Source organism: Pipistrellus hanaki, assembly GCF_964339955.1.
Source record: "Pipistrellus hanaki genome assembly, chromosome: 6".
Taxonomy (NCBI): domain Eukaryota; kingdom Metazoa; phylum Chordata; class Mammalia; order Chiroptera; family Vespertilionidae; genus Pipistrellus; species Pipistrellus hanaki.
In genome coordinates, this window is record NC_140508.1 from 55,465,469 (window position 1) to 55,482,805 (window position 17,337).

The 17,337-nt window shown below is 46.7% G+C and overlaps 1 protein-coding gene and 1 long non-coding RNA gene across 2 annotated transcripts in view; one reads left to right on the forward strand and one right to left on the reverse strand.

Moving 5' to 3' along the window:
• LOC311624643 overlaps positions 1 to 6,501 on the forward strand; it is an 80,211-nt gene extending 73,710 nt beyond the window's left edge. The window contains exons 5-6 of the long non-coding RNA XR_014795365.1: positions 164 to 1,385; positions 3,527 to 6,501. This is a non-coding gene — a long non-coding RNA (uncharacterized lncRNA). The remainder of the gene's footprint in view (positions 1 to 163; positions 1,386 to 3,526) is intronic.
• The window catches only part of COLEC12 (collectin subfamily member 12), a 161,889-nt gene that overhangs the window by 45,637 nt on the left and 98,915 nt on the right, over positions 1 to 17,337 (reverse strand). The window lies entirely within an intron of this gene.

Consider the following 17,337-nt stretch of genomic DNA (forward strand, 5'->3'; position numbering starts at 1 on the left):
TCCTTTCTCTGCTCCCCCCCTTTCTCTACGGAGGTCTTTCCCTGGGCTCCTGTTGGTGGGGTGTTCCTACCCACTTCCGGTTTGCTGCTGCCAGATTGGGATAGATTTTTGTTCAAAACAAACTCATAATTCTTAATATGCCTCAATTTATTTTTAACAGTAGATTCAAGTTAGAGAGGAATGCAGACGATGGCTCTCCTACGACCAGGGAGCAAAACTGAAGTGTTGGCAGTGGTGGTCGGACAGGAACACAGGCTGAATCAATAGCGTGGACACTTTTCTCTTGTAAAATATCCACCTTGATGACAAACACAATTTCCTATGCATCTGAAGAACCAATGAACAGAATTTTGTTTCATAATAATGTTGCAGATCTTAGCTCCTTATCAAATGTAAGCTGGTGTCATGTTTCTGACAGTGACACAGGGATCCATAAGGGGCATGTCGATGCTTCTGACTCTGTCCTGAGAGGCCGACATCTCCAGGGAGACTGGACAGCGGGGGAAAGGGCAGCGTGGACATATGGCAACGGATTCAGACAAGACCAGAACCATTTCCTCAGCCGCACTGATGAAGGGTTTTCACCAGATCCTTAGTGAGGAGGAACTGGAACCTGATATCAAAACCCACCGTATGTCCTTTATAGTTTATTGTATATAATTATGTACCATAAACTGTGCAGGGTTTGCATTCCAGGGCGTGGGATCAGTCATTCTCGACAAATCCTTCTGTTGACTTCTCTAAGTCCCAGCTAAGAACCCCCGAGGGTTTCTCTGAGCTGGGTGGAAGTGACTTCTGCAGTAGAGCTTTTGTGCCCGGGGAAGCAGCGCCCCCACCGAGTGCCACCTGGTGTGCTTCAGGGGACGTGGGCAGGGGAACATCAGCCAACAGATGCACTGGGTGCCCGCCCTGCCTCCAGGACCAGAGGATGCCAGTATGTGCCAGCTTGGCTTTAAGGGACATGTGTTTCTATCACAGTACTGCTGAGAGGTCACTACACTTCCCCGTTAAGTTCTTTTCTTCCCCCTTCTGAGCTTGGACCCCGTCTTACATGCGGAGCCTGATCCATGAAGGATCCAACCGGATTGGGAGTGGGGAGGAGATGGGTGGCCAAATACCTACAGCCTAGGTTATTTTAAACCACTTGGCTCATGTGCAGGTCTGTGAAGCGTTGCTAGAATTGGAGGTGTTTCAAAGGCAATGAGGAGCATATGAGAACAAATGATCTAATACAGCGGGTGAATTCTTGGTGATTGAGATACTGAGCAAGGAGGCAAAACAGACCTGGAGTGATAGCGCACCTTGATGTACTCACAAAAACATCCTACACAACCCAAAAGACCGTGATTTGTATTTCTATCTTGGGCACACCATAAGTAATATTTGTCAGAAATAAATAATACAAATTCTTAATAGTAGGAAAGTAAAAGGTCCCTTTAATTCCTTTTTTGAAACGTGCAGATTTCCACATGCTTGCACACAGGTTATCCAAATGTGGCCTGCAGTTGTGATGAAGCCATTAAAAAAAAAAAACAAGCAACATCAAAGCTTTGACCTCTCTCCAAAAAAAATGTACACAGACATACATTTGGACACGACCTTGGGAGACCCATGGGTCCCAGAAACCACTCATAGAACTCGCGATGCCTGGCCTCTCACAGGAAGTATAAAGATGCCCTTTGCCAAAGGAATTTGTAGGTGCTAGTCAGTTCTCTGGTTGTCTCACTGAGGGGCAATGCCATGGACAAACATCCCATCCCCCACTCTTCCTCCCCATGGGTTCTCTTGGTTGCTTGGACCACGCAATATTTAACTGTTAGCCCAGCGGTCGGCAAACTCACTAGTCAACGGAGCCAAACAGCAACAGTACAACGACTGAAATTTATTTTGAGAGCCACATTTTTTTAAACTTAAACTTCTTCTAACGCCACTTCTTCAAAACAGACTCACCCAGGCCGTGGTATTTTGTGGAAGAGCCACACTCAAGGGGCCAAAGAGCCGCATGTGGCTCGCGCAGGCCGCAGTTTGCCGACCACGGTGTTAGTCCCTGGTCCCAGTAATTAATTTCACACAACAACACACTATGAGCCGTGAGGGTAGACCACAGTCATCGATGCCGCGAGTTAAGTGGCATCATCAACACAACCCAATTGAGAGAGGCAGCGGAATTCAGGCTCACCCAGAAGGGAGGAGGCGGCATGCAGAGGCAGGGGAAGCTGGGGGAAAAGTTCATCTGTTGTTAAAATCAACAAGTACGATGTTGACAGCGAAAGCCCAGATGTCCCGTTAAGAAATGTCCTACTTAAACAGTCTCAAAAAGTTGGCAACTGTCCTTGTGGGAACCAATAGCGGGAACAGCAGCTGTAGCGAGCAGATCAGAGTGTCCTTCCTACACGTCTGGCTCCATCTTGATCATGTCCCTCCTCTGCTCGAAGCTCTCCTGGTAGCTTCTCATCTCACAGAGACAAAGAGCCCCCCAGCCCTGACCTCATCCACTCTTCCCTTTTCTCCTTCTACGCCAGCCACACCAACCTCGTCGCTGCATCTTGACCACAGCGGACACCCGGCCTTAGGACCTTTGCACTTGCCGTTTCCTCTCTAGGTCTCTCTTCTGTAGATACTCTCACAGACCCCTCACTTTCCCCAGGGTCTTTACTCAGATGCCGCCTTGTCCAAGAGGCTCTCCCTGATGATTCCTTTGAAAAAAAATGTAACACCTCCCTCCCACTATCCTTCCCCCCTTTCTTATTTTTTTCCAAAGCATTTGTCAGCATTTAATATTTTACTTATCTTTCAGCCTCTCTCAGTAAGTAAGCTTCATGGCTGGCATGTACACATAAGGAACTATCTGGCATTGAAATTGGGACTCAAAAGAACTGTTGGCCCAGAAAGGAACTCACTACAGACTGATTCATTTGCCTCTCAGCATAACCATTATGGCTTGTTGCAGTTTAGGTTCTTACAAGGGTATTTCTTGGATCACATGATCTCACACATCTAGAGGAAATAATGAAAAACACAAACAGACCCAGAAAAAGAGAACCAGCGATCAGACTCTCAAGCCTCAGAGGGAAAGTAAGGGAGGATGGGGGTAGGGGGAAGAGATCAACCAAAGGACTTGTGTGCATACATATGGGCCTAGCCAGTGGCCATGGACAACGGGGGTAAGGGGGGCATATCTAGGGAGGGGTTTGGGATGGGAATGGGGGAATAAAGACAATTATGTGAGACCATAATCATTAATAATTAAAAAAAAAAAGAATGTAAGTTTCAAGCAGGCAGATATTTTTTATCAGTTGCACTCATTACTGTATCCCCCCAGGGGCTAGACAGGATATAGTACCTTCCTCACAAGGAGAGGTACTACATGCAAGTACTTTGTATGTTGAGAGTTAATACATGCAAAACACCTCACAGCACATGGCATATCTTAAAAATTATGTAAATATTTGCTATTTTTTTTGTTTTAAACTTCATGACAAACCTAATGAGAAGTTATATCAATTTTACAGATGAGGAGACTGAGGCTTAGAGTAACTTACTGAAGCTTACCACGTGAATGGTTGGGAGAACCAGGATTCAAACCCAGATCTGACTCTATATGCTGTGCAAGCAGTTGCCCTGCTCTGTTAGGAAGTCCTGGGGCAGAAGAGGCAGAGATCCAGTCATTCTGGAACACTCTCAAAGCCCAAGAAGGCCTGGCCCAAGGAGGAGGGGGTAAGGAATAAAGCCTCCAGAACCCAGAGACCTTTCTACTGTACGAATCTGAAATGGCATGTGGCATTCTGTTTACTTCCTAACTTCACCAAAAAATGTGATAGAGCCTGCCAATTAAAAAAAAAAAATGTTTTCATGACCCCAGAAAATTCGTGTATTGGTGACATTTATTTTAAACAGCCATTCCACCATAACAGGAAAAAGAGGTAGAGCAAAGGAGTTTATTATAACAGCTGCTTTCATACCCAAAACAAGGTTTGGCTGTTTTTGGCAGGTTGTACCGCAGTTGAGTTGGCAAGCAGCTGATAGACTGCGTGAGTTTCCCTTCAAAAGATCCCTTTGCTTCCCTGAGAAAAACCCACGCCTGGGCTGTCCAGCGGGAACTGCAGATGTGGGCTCCTCTTTTGCGCCTCCGTCCTCCTGGGGCCTCCACCGTACCCGGGCCTAGCCTGGGCCACCAGCTTGTGGGGCAGAGGGAGGGTGGGCTTGGGGGTTGGGAAGAACCCCGTGAGAATCCAGTGCTTCCTCCCTCAGCTGCCTAACGCCCCCAGACGCCGCGTCCTTGCCTGCAGGACTGCTGTCAGGACTGGAGTAAGGCCAGTACTGCTCCGAGCACATTACCAGGTACCACAGGCAGCAACTACTACGGTGTAGGTATCATGACTCTAGATGTAGCCATTTCCAACCTTCAGTTCATGGCACACTTAAACGCATGACTAAAATTCTGAGGCACAGCAAGAAATACCTTGTTTGCTGACCTAACAACAACAACAAAACACACACACAAAAAAGTTATAGTTTTGATTTGTACACACTGATGGCTTATTGTGTTGTCGTTTTTTTTTTTTTTTTGTGTGTGTGTGTGTGTGTGTGTGTGTGCGTGTGTGTGTGTGTGTGTTTTAACAATGTAAGGGGAAAGAGGCCCAAGCTATACGTAGGCAGGTATTGCATGTTTTAGAAATTCTCGCGGCACACCTGCTGAAAAGTGCTGGGCTTGAGGTGTGAGTCCCGATTTCCTCTGAGGGCTCTCTGAGACATTCTCTTTTCCAAAAGGCACGCAGCAGGGAATGTAAAATGCAGCTCCATTTCTGGGGGCTTTTTCTTTTTTTTTTAAAGTGACTTATTTACAACCCCTTCCCTTCAAACCTATAAAATGGACAAGAAATGAAGCCAGGCGAGGTGCCAGGATCTCCCCGCAAGTGTCATTGCTCTCGGGGTCCGAAAGGCCAGGGAAGGGGAGGGAGAGGAGGGGACGCAGGGGGAGCCTGGGATTCGCTGGGTTTTAAACTGGAAATCCGACAGGAAGCGAAAGGCTCCTGGCTCCCGGGGCCGGGCTGGGCTGGGCTGGCCTCTTGCAACACCGAGTGCACAGCAAGTGCTTGAAACCATTTCGGTGCTGATGGCTTCCAGATGGCAGGCGAGCAACCGGCACACGATGCACTCGGCACGTGAGAGCCCAAGGGGTCTGATGCCCATCCGTCGGGCTGGTGGCCCAAACTCATAAAGAGCCCAGATGAGTGAGGCCAGACCCCCGGCAAGCTCGGATGGCCTAGCAGGACCAACAAGGCATGCTACGGTATCCCAGTAACGGGCGAACCTGTGCTCTGCAGGTTCTCCCTCGGCAGGAAAGCCCCCTCCTCCCTCCTCCAGCAAAGCCTGATCCTCAGCACCCAAGTCTGAGACGCGCAGACAGCACAGGCTTGTTGCACAAAGGAAGTGCGCTTCCCCGGGCATCTGGGAGGTGTGTGCTGGGCCGGGCTCTTGGACCCATTCTGCAGTGGAGGGAACCCTGGGCCACTTTTTGTTTCAGAAGCCTTTAGCCCTGTGTCTAGTTAGAGACTGAACTTGGAGCACTTGCCTTCCAAAGAAAGCCAGGAAAGCCAGTGAGCAATCCGGGGTGGGGGTGGGGTGGGGGAGCATGGAGTCAAGGGGGCACCCCAAGCTGGGCCTGTGTGAGCCCCCACTCCTGTGCTTGAGCCTGGTTTGGAATAGGGTTGGGAAAAAGTGGGTGAAGTGGATGGGTGGGGCCTGTCCTCCTTCCCTGCTGAGAGGGCTGTGGCTTCATTTAGCTGAGAAAACACCCCATATCCCAAATGCCAGCTGAGCCAAAAAAGAGAATATAGGATGGCGTACACAACTTCAGCCCAAACCCCAGATCCAGGGCTGACGTTCTAAATATTTAATACATGCTCCGGCGCGAGCACGGGTCAATCAGAATGGCTATCCCACGGAGCTCCACAGCTGAGCGTCAGCCCTGCCTGAATCCCGGCAGGAACGCTTAAGAACACCACAGCCATTACTGTGGGCGGAACATCCAACACACTTTCCACTGCTGACACAGAGCTTTCACTGCCTGGCGCTTCTCCCGGAGGGCACCCTGCTCCGTGGCAGCCTGGCCACGCAGGGCTGATGGGACACCAGGAGACGGACTGCACGCCCCGTTCTGAATTAAAAACAAAACTGTTGTAAAAGTAGAGTGGCTATTTTAAGTTGCTCCACTGTTTGGGGAGAGTAGCTGCAGGGACAAGTGCCAGGGCTTGGAGCACACGCTTTCATTCCTGCAAAGCGATGTAAAACCCCCAAGTGTATTACAGTTTCGTGAACCAAAACCCCAGAGCCCCTTGTCACCCGTCCCGCAGCCCGATGGCCAGCCGCGGTCCTGAAGGGCGCCGGGGAGAAAGAACAAGGCCAGCGGCACCGGGTCCTGCCCTCCAGGAACTTACCACGGAGGCCTTTGCAACGATGGCCTAGGACTCAGTGGTCGGCAAACTTATTAGTCAACAGAGCAAATAGCAACAGTACGACGACTGAAATTCCTTTTGGGAGCCATGTTTTTTAAACTTAAACTTCTTCTAATGCTACTTCTTCAAAACAGACTCGCCCAGGCTGTGGTGTTTTGTGGAAGAGCCACACTCTAGGGGCCAAAGAGCCGCATGGGGCTCGCCAGCCGCGGTTTGCTGACCACGGGCCTAGGCTGTACAACTCGCTCCTGCCCGGGAGCAGTCGCCATCGCCCTTGGTGAGGAAATTCTTTGAGTCCCAAAGAGAACCGTACTTCGTCTTGCTCTTTCAGGACTCTTCTGACACTGTGGGCTTCTTCCCCACAGATTTTCCTTTTCCTCTTCCCTCTTAGATGGCCACCCTCTCGATTCTTGCCTTTCTTTCTCCCCTCTCCCCCATGCCCGCTCTCCTCTGCGGTCCCTTTCATTCTGGGTGGCTCTACTTCCTCTTGCTCTTTCTTTCCACCAGTGCCCCAGAGACCTTTACCTGGAAGCCACCAGGAAGAACCCAGAATGCCTTTGGGTGACGCCTGAGTGGGGCATGGTGGGAACTCCCCAAGCCGGGGGTCACCCTGTTCGGGAAACTGCTAGTAGAGCTGGATGGACTGTTCGGCCTTTTCATCACAACACCGGATCTTCGTTAGAAGACATAGCAGAAACGCTCGCTTGCTCCGACCAGGCCCACGCGACCTAAACGTGTTGGAAGCGTGAAGGAAACAGAGGGAACAGGGAGGGAAAAGGGGAGAAATGAAAGGAACTAAGGGCCGAAGAGAAAGACTCAGCTTCAGAGCGATCGCAACTTGTTCGGGTCAAAGTTCAAAACACTAACACTGTTTCTAATGTTCCACTAAGTGGCAGCCTCTCAGTGCCTCTGACAAGTGATTTAAGAGAGGCGGGCTGCTCCGGAGGGGGCCCACGAACCTCCCTGCAGGATGGCCCGACCCAGAGTCTCGAGCCACACGGCTGGAAGGTGGCAATGCAAAGGTCAGACGTACGAGGGAGGCGTTCATCCATCAACCCCGACAGGCAAGCAGGCCTGTGACGGGCCCGGGACAGGACGGGGGCCATCTGCCGGCTTTGCTTGCACGCCCAGATTGAGAAAGCTCCAGCACAGGAACCACAAAGGAGAAGATGGAGCTGCATGTCTGGAGGAAAAAGCAAAGATTTCTACTCAAAGCGGAGGTAAGAGTGTTATTTCTCTCTTTTCCAACGATGAAGAAAGAATTCTACTTCCCTCTGATTTGGATTTTTTTTTTTTTTTTTTTTTTTTTAGCACGTGTGACTCAGCTTCCCTGCCCAGCGTGTCTGGCCGTGTCCGTTCCCGAGCCTGAAATCTGTCAGTCGCTGCCAAGAGTACAAAACAGAAGCCCCACCGTTTCTCACTGAAGCCTCTAGGACGGGCCCCTCACCTCACCCTTCCCCTCAGCTCAGACGCCGGCGTGCTGTGTCCTCCGGGGCATTTCCCCCGTGTGTGCGTGCTTTTCCCGCTGCCCGCAGTGCCTTCCCCAGCCTGCCTGTCTGCCCGCCTGCCTGCCTGCCCGCCTGCCCAGATTTTACTCCTCTTCCATAAACCCTCTCCAAACTCCAGCTCCTCTGTGGAGCCTGATTTCTAAGGGGTTCCTTCTCCTTCTGCACTTGAATGCCATCCCCTTACATTAGGGGTGTCGAACTCAATCAGAGAAGGGGCCAAAATCTAAAATCCAGCCTAAATCGCGGGCCGAATGGTTTACTGAACAGTCATAAACTGACAATGTCATAAACTGACAGCGGAGTGCAGTGATGACAGCGCGGTGCGGGCCACATTGCAAGGCCTGGCGGGCTGGATTTGGCCCGTGGGCCTTGTGTTTGACATATGTGCCTTACATGAATCATCTTCCATAACAGACACCAGAACTGTATCTTTTCATCTTTTTGTCATCAGCACCTAGAGCACAGGAAGTACCCCAAACGTATTCGGACTATTCAGGTTAACGTTCATTTGAATTCTACATGTATACACATTTAAGTACACACACACACACATACACACACACACACACACCCTTCCTGCATCTCTAGGGTTGTGGATTCTGGTATGGACCCTGCTGCCAAGTTTCTGGCCAGGGCCCCAAGGTCGGGATGGATGTGATGGAATGAAGTGAGCAGTATATGAGAAATCAAGTTGGAAACTTGGAAATGAATGTTGAGCAGCTTTCAACTCAAATAGAATATATATATTGGGTCGGCAGCTAAGTAATTGCGGGTTTCACACATATATGGCTTCAGTTGAATTTTTAGGTTTGCAGACGTAGTACAAATGTAAAACACATTTTGTTATTTGATAGTTGGCTATTCAGCTGTTAATCAGTAAAAAAAGTTTTTTGATCTGTTTTGTAGTTTTCGTTTGGCGTTCGTTGAAAAATGGAAAATCAAAAGGAACATTTTGTCATATTTTGCTTTTTTATTTCCGCAAAGGGAAAAACGCATCGCAAGCTCATAAAAAGTTATGTGCTGTTTATGGTGACGAAGCCTTAAAAGAACGGCAGTGTCAAAATTGGTTTGCCAAATTTCGTTCTGGTGATTTTTCACTCCAAGATGAAAAACGCTCTGGTAGTCCAGTTGAAGTTGATGACGCCCTAATCAAAGCAATAATCAATTCGGACTGTCACAGTACAACACGTGAGATTGCAGAGAAGCTTCATGTATCACATACATGCATTGAAAATCACTTAAAACAACTTGGCTATGTTCAAAAACTCGATACATGGGTTCCTCACGAACTGAAAGAATCACAGTTAACGCAACTCATTAGCAGCTGCGATTTGCTAAAGAAACGTAATGAAAATGATCCATTTTTAAAACGACTGATAACTGGCGATGAAAAATGGGTTGTTTACAACAATATCAAGCGGAAAAGATCGTGGAGCAGGCCAGGTGAACCAACTCAAACAACATCAAAAGCTGATATTCATCAAAAGAAGGTTTTGTTATCAGTTTGGTGGGATTACAAAGGAATTGTCTACTTTGAACTCTTACCACCCAACCGAACTATCAATTCTGATGTCTACATTGAACAACTAACGAAATTAAACAATGCAGTTGAAGAAAAGCGGCCCGAATTGACAAATCGAAAAGGTGTTGTATTCCATCATGACAATGCAAGGCCACACACATCTTTGGTCACTCGGCAAAAATTAATGGAGCTTGGTTGGGATGTTTTGCCACATCCACCATATAGTCCTGACCTTGCACCATCTGATTACTTTTTGTTTCGATCTTTACAAAACTCCTTGAATGGTAAAAATTTCAATAATGATGATGATGTCAAATCGTACCTGATTCAGTTTTTTGCTAATAAAAAACAGAAGTTTTTTGAACGTGGGATTATGATGCTGCCTGAAAGATGGAAAAAGGTCATTGATCAAAATGGGCAATACATTACAGAATAAAGTTATTTAGTTCCATGAAAAAATTGTCTTTGATTTTCTTTAAAAAAATCCGCAATTACTTAGTTGCCGACCCAATATGTTTGCATGAGAGAGGAGAGTAGATCAAAGTGAGTGAGAGCAGAGGGAGAAAGGTGCAGGGTCTTGTGCAGTTTCACACCTGGTCCCCCCCTGCCTCGTGGTTGTATATGAGAAGTCACACGTCGTTTCCATCCACGTGAATTCCATTGTAAATGAAATCAAATTCCATTTAAATTCCCAAAGAGCCACAGCATGCCAGAGGTGCCGAGACTTTCATAAACGGCAACGGCAGCGAAACCCGCCTCCGAGCAAGCCAGGGACGTGCAGGAAGGGCCCCTCGCACTTCACAGCGTGTGCAGAAGAGGCTATTGATGTAGGAGGGAATTGTTGAAATGGTCCGCTGTATTGAGACGTAGCTTTGCTCGCAATAAGTCTGGCGCAAAACTGACAGGAGGAGAAAGGGGTAGTATCTAAATCTCAAATGTGCAGTTCTGAAGTTTGGTGTAGTGTGTGTCCCATTACAACAGTTCACCTCCCTTCCATCAGGAAAATAAGTGCCGGACTTCCAAATGTCAAGAACTCATCTGGGCAGGTTAACCAGGCATCACAGGTCTGTGGTCTTCTAGAGATCTGAAAACAGCTCCTGCCACCATGGCGAAGACAGGAGCCTTGTAGGAATCAGAACTTCACTGCTACACCCTATAACACATTCACAACAGAGCCGGGACAGTGTGTTCATTTCCACAGGGCAGGCACACTGTGGGTTAAATGGGCATTGCAGATGGCCAGGAGATAAACTCTTTCTAGGGCAAAGTATATCCTTAAATGATCAAATATCCGCCTTACAAATCACCTTTCCTGTTCCAAGTTAGGGAGACTGCGTACACAAACCATTCAGACACACTGGAGGAAAAGAAAATCCCCTTTTCCTTCTACTTTTTGTGCACAGAATGTAGAAATTAGGATCGATTAGTTTCACAAGTATATGGTCTGACTTACTACTTAATACAGTAAATTGCTCAAAGGAAGGAAATCTAAGTGTGCTGCATCTCATCCAAATGGAGAAGGCGCTCCTACTTAGCCAATGCGCGGCGGGCAGAAACAGGACCCAGAAACACTGTGGAAGGCTGGAGCTGGGAGGGAACCCAATCTGATGACATGCCAATGGGTGAAGGGCCTCCCTTGCCTTAGCAGTATGGAGTGGTAGAAAAAGAAGGATCCACATGTCCATCCTGACACCGACTTATTGGTGCTTAGTCCCTCTGAACACCAGTTTTCTCACCTGTAATTTGGGCATAATCACACCCATATCATAGATTATTGTATAAATAAGATTGTGCATTTACAATGAATACAGTGAATGTGGCACGTATTGGTCCAATGTATAAGAGTTCCTCCTTTTTCTCTCCTTTTAAGTGCAATTCCTTTTTGGGGGTGCCCGGAGGCATATGTTTTATAAGACAGTGCCCACATGGGAACTGTAGTTTTCTAGTATTGCCTGTGAACTTGTGGTAATTCCCAGCTGATTCTGGAGTCGATTGGGAAGCTCATTACTGCAGCATAGCTAACCAGTCCTTCTCCCAGCCAGCCTTTATCAGTATTAAAGATGAGTTAAAAAAAAGTATTGAGCAAAGGACAGGAGGGAGCAAAAGTAGGGTTATAGTTGTGAATATGCAATACACAGAGTCTATTCTTGTATTATTATTTAATTGTTGTATTATTTTCCATACGAACAACTGTAGACCTACTGTTGCCCACCCCTGTATATGTTTGGAGTAGTGGCCTGTTAGTAGTAGGAGGGAAAAAGACGTAAGAGTTTGAGTAGCAAATTTGGTTTGTTCTATAACTCCATGTGTAATATGTAGTGTGATGGGGTTAGGGAGGGAAGTAGTATCTCAGGAGAGAGACGTGTATCCTCCCACATCCCAACTCCCTGAAAGCCTCATCATAACATCCCAGAGAGCAAAATAAAGTATCTGCCAGAAATATGATAAAACATGAAACATAACATGAGCTCAGCTGGCTCAGTGGTAAACCTTAAATTACGATGCTACTCGTTTTATATCGATGTAAAAAAATTCAAGATTAAAACATAAAAGCCAAGAAACAAGGATGAGTTCCAGCTTACGGAGAGACCTACCCATTCAACAACAGGTTGTGCCTTCTCCCCCTCCTCTCACTCCTTCCCCGCACTGAGCCCGTGCAGCCATCACGCCTCTGACTGGTGAAGAACAGTGGTTCTCCGCCTCGGCCTCATTGGATACACCCCAGAAGGTTTAAAAACCTTGATGACCAGACTTCACCCCAGGCCAATGAAATCAGAATCATCCAGGCAATGCCAATGTGCCGCCAAGGTTGGGAAGGACTGCTCCAGAGGGCCGGCCCTGTGCCACCCTGGAGGACCGCACAAGCTCTGGACCCCAGGCCTGAGGAAGGCTGCAGAGACGCAGGAGCCTGTTTGAAGCACAGCGACCAGGAGAGTGACGCGTCTGCCCTCCGATATAAGGGCCCTGGCGAAGGATATGGAGTTTGTACTCCAGGAGTATAAACAGTTCCTTAAAGAACCCAACGCTCTATCATGTGACATCAAAGGGTGGGAACTAGAGAGAAACAGATTTCTGCTCAATCCCAGGAAGAACTTTCTTATAAGAAGAACTCAAAGACCAGGAGGCCTGGAGGGGACTCACAGCCCAGAGCTGGATGCCAGGGAGCACAGCCTGGCCTGGGGCCCCGTTGGGCAGAAAGCGTTTAAAGGAAGACCAGACATCGGACGCATGGGGGTCAGGCGGGATGACCTTTCAGGTCTGGTCTAACTATGATCCCAGGTGTCTTTGATTCCAGGGGCTAATGGATTAAATGGCCAATTTTGCACAACGAAGAAAAAAAACTTTGTTTAGGTCTCAGGAGAACAAATCCATTATAAACCGTACCAAGTAGAGAAACTCGAATGGGCTAGGACACAGGAATAAACCCATGAAGACTGAAACCTTCAAACGTTCTTTCCACTGTGCCACGCAGTTCATGCGGACAGTTCGGAACACAGCTGTAAGAGGCAGCTGCCCCATGTGGCCTGGCCGGGGCAGCTCTGTAGGATGCGCTCTGCCGGGTTAAGAAGGCAGACACTCCGGGGGAGACCAGACCTCACCCCAGGTCACCCTGCTGTGTACATGGTTGTCCGAGTTAATTATCCCTATATTTCCAGATGAAGTGAACGGTAATCTGTTTGTCTAGGTTACACATCTGGGGCTGCCTTTGTCCCTGGACAGTTGTACAAAAATACAGTGCTGTCCTACGGGCATTATAAGAAAGACCAGGCTAAAAAAAAAAAAAAGCATCCACTCCTTTATAGGTTCAACACAGTAATCCCTAATTTCTAAAACATTCTAATTAGGTCCAATTCTAAACAAGTGGTTTAAAATGGAATTAAAAAAATACAGGAATTAAAAGAAATTTTGAACCCAGGCCATCTTTTTTTGTCTTGAGCTTATGAATATGTTTCCCCATAGAGATCATGAAAACTGGGCCTCTGGCCTCCGCAGCCATTCCTCAGAGCAGTAACTTCCCCAGCACAAGGAAATACGCACGAAGTTACCACAGTCAGCTAATAAAATGCCCCCGCGGTCGGCTCTGGGTTACTGGAGCAAAGAGGGCTGCTGGAGCGGAGGAAGAAGCATTATATGTCATAATGTATGTACGTGGGGAGGATGTGATTTAATCTGGAAAACAAATAAAACATTTGGAAGAGGAACATGCTTCCTAAAGGTATTTACCAGAAGTCCTTTCAGGCTGGTCTCATTTTGGGTTGTCCGTCAGAGTGAGCTGGGGGTAGCGTTAGGGTGAATAAGCCACCAGCGGGGAAGTGGAGATGACCAGGGAACCTGCGGTGGGTGTGGGAGAGGGCCCATTCCTTCAGGGAACTGAAGGCCTTCCCTCCCACTGTGTCCCTTTGAGCCACTTTTTTTTTTTTGGGGGGGGGGGATACTAACTAGATTCAGTGTATCTAACATGATTGAGTACCAACCATGCCAGGCACTTCATCAAGTGCTGGTGTGTAGTGATGACTGGAAGGCTAAGCAATGGAAGCCGCCATGCTAGACTCCCCGAAATAATGCTGCGGTAAGACCTAGGTTTTCAGAATGCTGTTGGCACCTGCAGCAGCACCTGGGAGCCTCTCCCAGACCTACTGACCCAGAGTCCGCATTTTAACCAGATCCTTAGGTGATTCCTATGCTCACTAAAGCTGGAGAAGACTTCGATAGAGACCTTAGAGTTTCTATCCTCTTATTCTACAAAAACTTAAGACAAATTTTTTTAGAGAAGTTTTTAGGTGCACAGCAAAACTGAGGGAAAGAGACTTCCCATATGTTTCCTGCTCCCACGTAAGCATAGCCTCCCTGTTATCAAAAACCCCCCCCTCCCCCCCCCCCGCCAAAGTGGTACAATTCTTACAACTGATGAACCTACATTGATGTATCATAATCACCCACAGTCCCAGTTCCCATTACAGTTCATTCTTGGTGCTGTATGTTCTATGGGTTTGGACAAATGGGTGATATATGTCCACCATTTTTGTATCACATGGAGTGGTTTCAAAGACCTAAAAATCCTCTGTGCTTTGACTGATCATCCCTCTGCTCCCCTCGTAACCTCTGGCAACCACTGATCTTTTTACTGTCTCCATAGTTTTGCCTTTTCCAGAATGTAATAGAGTCAAAATCACTGTGTAGCCTTTTCTGATTGGCTTCTTTTATTTAGTAATATGCATTTAAGGTTCCTCCATGTCTTTTTATGGCTTGATGGCTGAATAATATTCCACTGTCTGGATGTATTACAGTTTATTAGCTATTGAAGGATATATCGGTTACTTTCAAGTTTTGGCAATTATGAATAAAGCGGCTATGAACATCTGTGTACAGATCTTTGTGTGGACATAAACTTTCATCTCCTTTGGATCAATACTATGGAGCACAATTGTTGGATGTTGTGGTAAGAGTGTTTAGTTTTTCAGATACAAAGGTGAGGTCCCAAGAAGTTAAGTGACTTGCCCAAAGTCACACCATCAATTCATGACAGCCAGGTCTTGAGCAAGTATTTCTTGATGCTTCATATAGAAATGTGTGTTGTTATGGCAAAAAAAATGGATGTGGGAACCGAGGAGACCTGAATCTGAAAGCTCTGTGCCTCTGCTTCCCCATCTGTGGAAACTAAGATATCTATACTTCCCTACTAGTGTTATTGGGAAGATTCAGTGAAATAACATACCTGAAAGTGCCCAAAGTGCTCAAAATAGTTAATATCCCTCATATTGTTCTGTTCCTGTTGGCATTTTCTAGGGAGTCAGAGCCTCTGGGGGAGGCCAGGTCAGGCCTGAGGAGTGCTCCAGGTGGTACGGAGTTTTTCTGGGCACAGAATGTAGAAGTCTACTTCATGTGCTGGTGAGTGGTTCCATGTTGCTGCCCATGTCCTTGAAGACCATGCTTTATATAGATCCCTAGATGTTTCCAGTCCTGTTTTCTAACACAGTGACATGCTCACTTTTGGCAGATTAATTGGTTAGAGTTGTCAGCACAGCTGCCTTTTATTGCCAATAAACTTGGATCCCTGTGAGCCATGGTCTTAATTATTTGTTATTTCTTTTTCCAAGGGGATAAGGTATGTCCTGCTTTAAGCTAGTGTCCTCTTGTATCAGGACAAGAAAGTAAAGAATGCACCGAGGAATTTATCATATTGCAATGACTAGGAATGCCTTAGAAAAACCATAAAATTAGCAGAGGCTACAGCACCCTTCTTGCCTTTTCTCTTGCTTTTTCTTTATCCCGTCATCCCTCTTTCTCATCACCCCCATCCCCCAATCCATGCTTCAACACGAGAGGCACAGAAAATTCTGCCTCTAGTCTAAACCTCCTAATGAAACGTCTACCAGTAAAATAATGTGATTTCCTTCTCCCCACTTAAGAGATGTTTGAAGATTTCCATGCCATAGTGCAATCTCTCAGTGATGTCTTCCTATGTAATATGAAAATAGTCAAGCTCTCACCATATATTCATCAATTCAGATAAACTGTGCATTTTCATAGCCCTTAAAAATAATATGCTCTAGGAAAATTCAGGATCTGTGTTACAGCATTTGCAGTTACATAAAAATAGTTTGGATGAGTGTAATCACTGTATAAACCATGTGTAGTTTTAAAAAGCTTCACTAACCTGTTGGGTTCATCAGTGTTTTTCCTTACATGTGACAAAGTCAATGTCATATAAAGCAGGATGCTGCTGACTTTACTTTTTACACTTTCAAGAAGTATTCAGTTCAGCTCTTTCCAGATTGGGGGTCAGGGAAATCAAAGGAAAATGCCATCCATGGGGAACACAAAGGTCTGGTTTAGCCAACAGTTTTAGTATCTTCCTCATAAAATAGCTGACCAGATCTGCGGTGAGGCAGACAGAGGTGAGTTTCCCCGTCTTATTTCTACCTTCTAGTCAAGAAGCTAATGAACTGTAAAGCAGTCTCAATGAAAGGGATCAGAACAAAAAGAATTTGGTAATAAGCTGTCTATATAATTGGACCTTGAAAAGAAAAATCAAACTGAAATGGTAATTTTTAAGATTATCAGTAGTCCTTGGCTTCCACAATGGCAAGGCACAGTAAACTACATATTATACTATTTTATTCTAGTCATAGACCACCTCATTCTAAACAGAGGTCTATAAAATTGAACCAGATTGATGTCATAATCAGAGTTAACTATATAATCTCTAACTCTGCCTAATTGGATCATCAGCAATGGCTTAATTAGCATGTTGCCATCATTACCATGTATGCTCAGGTGGCTTCCAAGTACAAGTGGACATAATCAGTTTTAATACATTGAGGCCATTTCATTAGCTAGCTGCGGCCATGCATGTCTGAGAGCTAGCATGTCACAGACATGGACTAATCAGAGATCATGTTGGGGAAACAACTGAAGGTATTCCTGGAATGAGGGGTTAACAATGGATGACTGTGACATTAAAGCCAGCTTCTGCCACACGATCTGATTCCCAGGGACACTTGAAGAGGAAAAGCTACATTAGCAATTGCAATAACTGATGGTTCTTATAAAATTCTCACCTACCATCATGCCCTTCCTTTCAGGCCTCTGGGAGAGAGCATACACCTCCCCTCCCCAAACCAGGGTCAACTTTGTTTACACTGTCAACATGGGAAGTGTATCTCTGGAGTCCGCCTGCCTCCATTGCTCTTTTTCCTCCTGCACACCCTTTCCCTGCCTCAGCTGCGCTCACAAATCTGCCAGCTGACTAAAGCTTCTTACTTGGTGCCCCTCTTTCCAGTTCTCCTTCCCAATTCTACCTCTTCCTCCTACAGCAGACAATCCATCTCCTGGAGCGTGTAAGCGA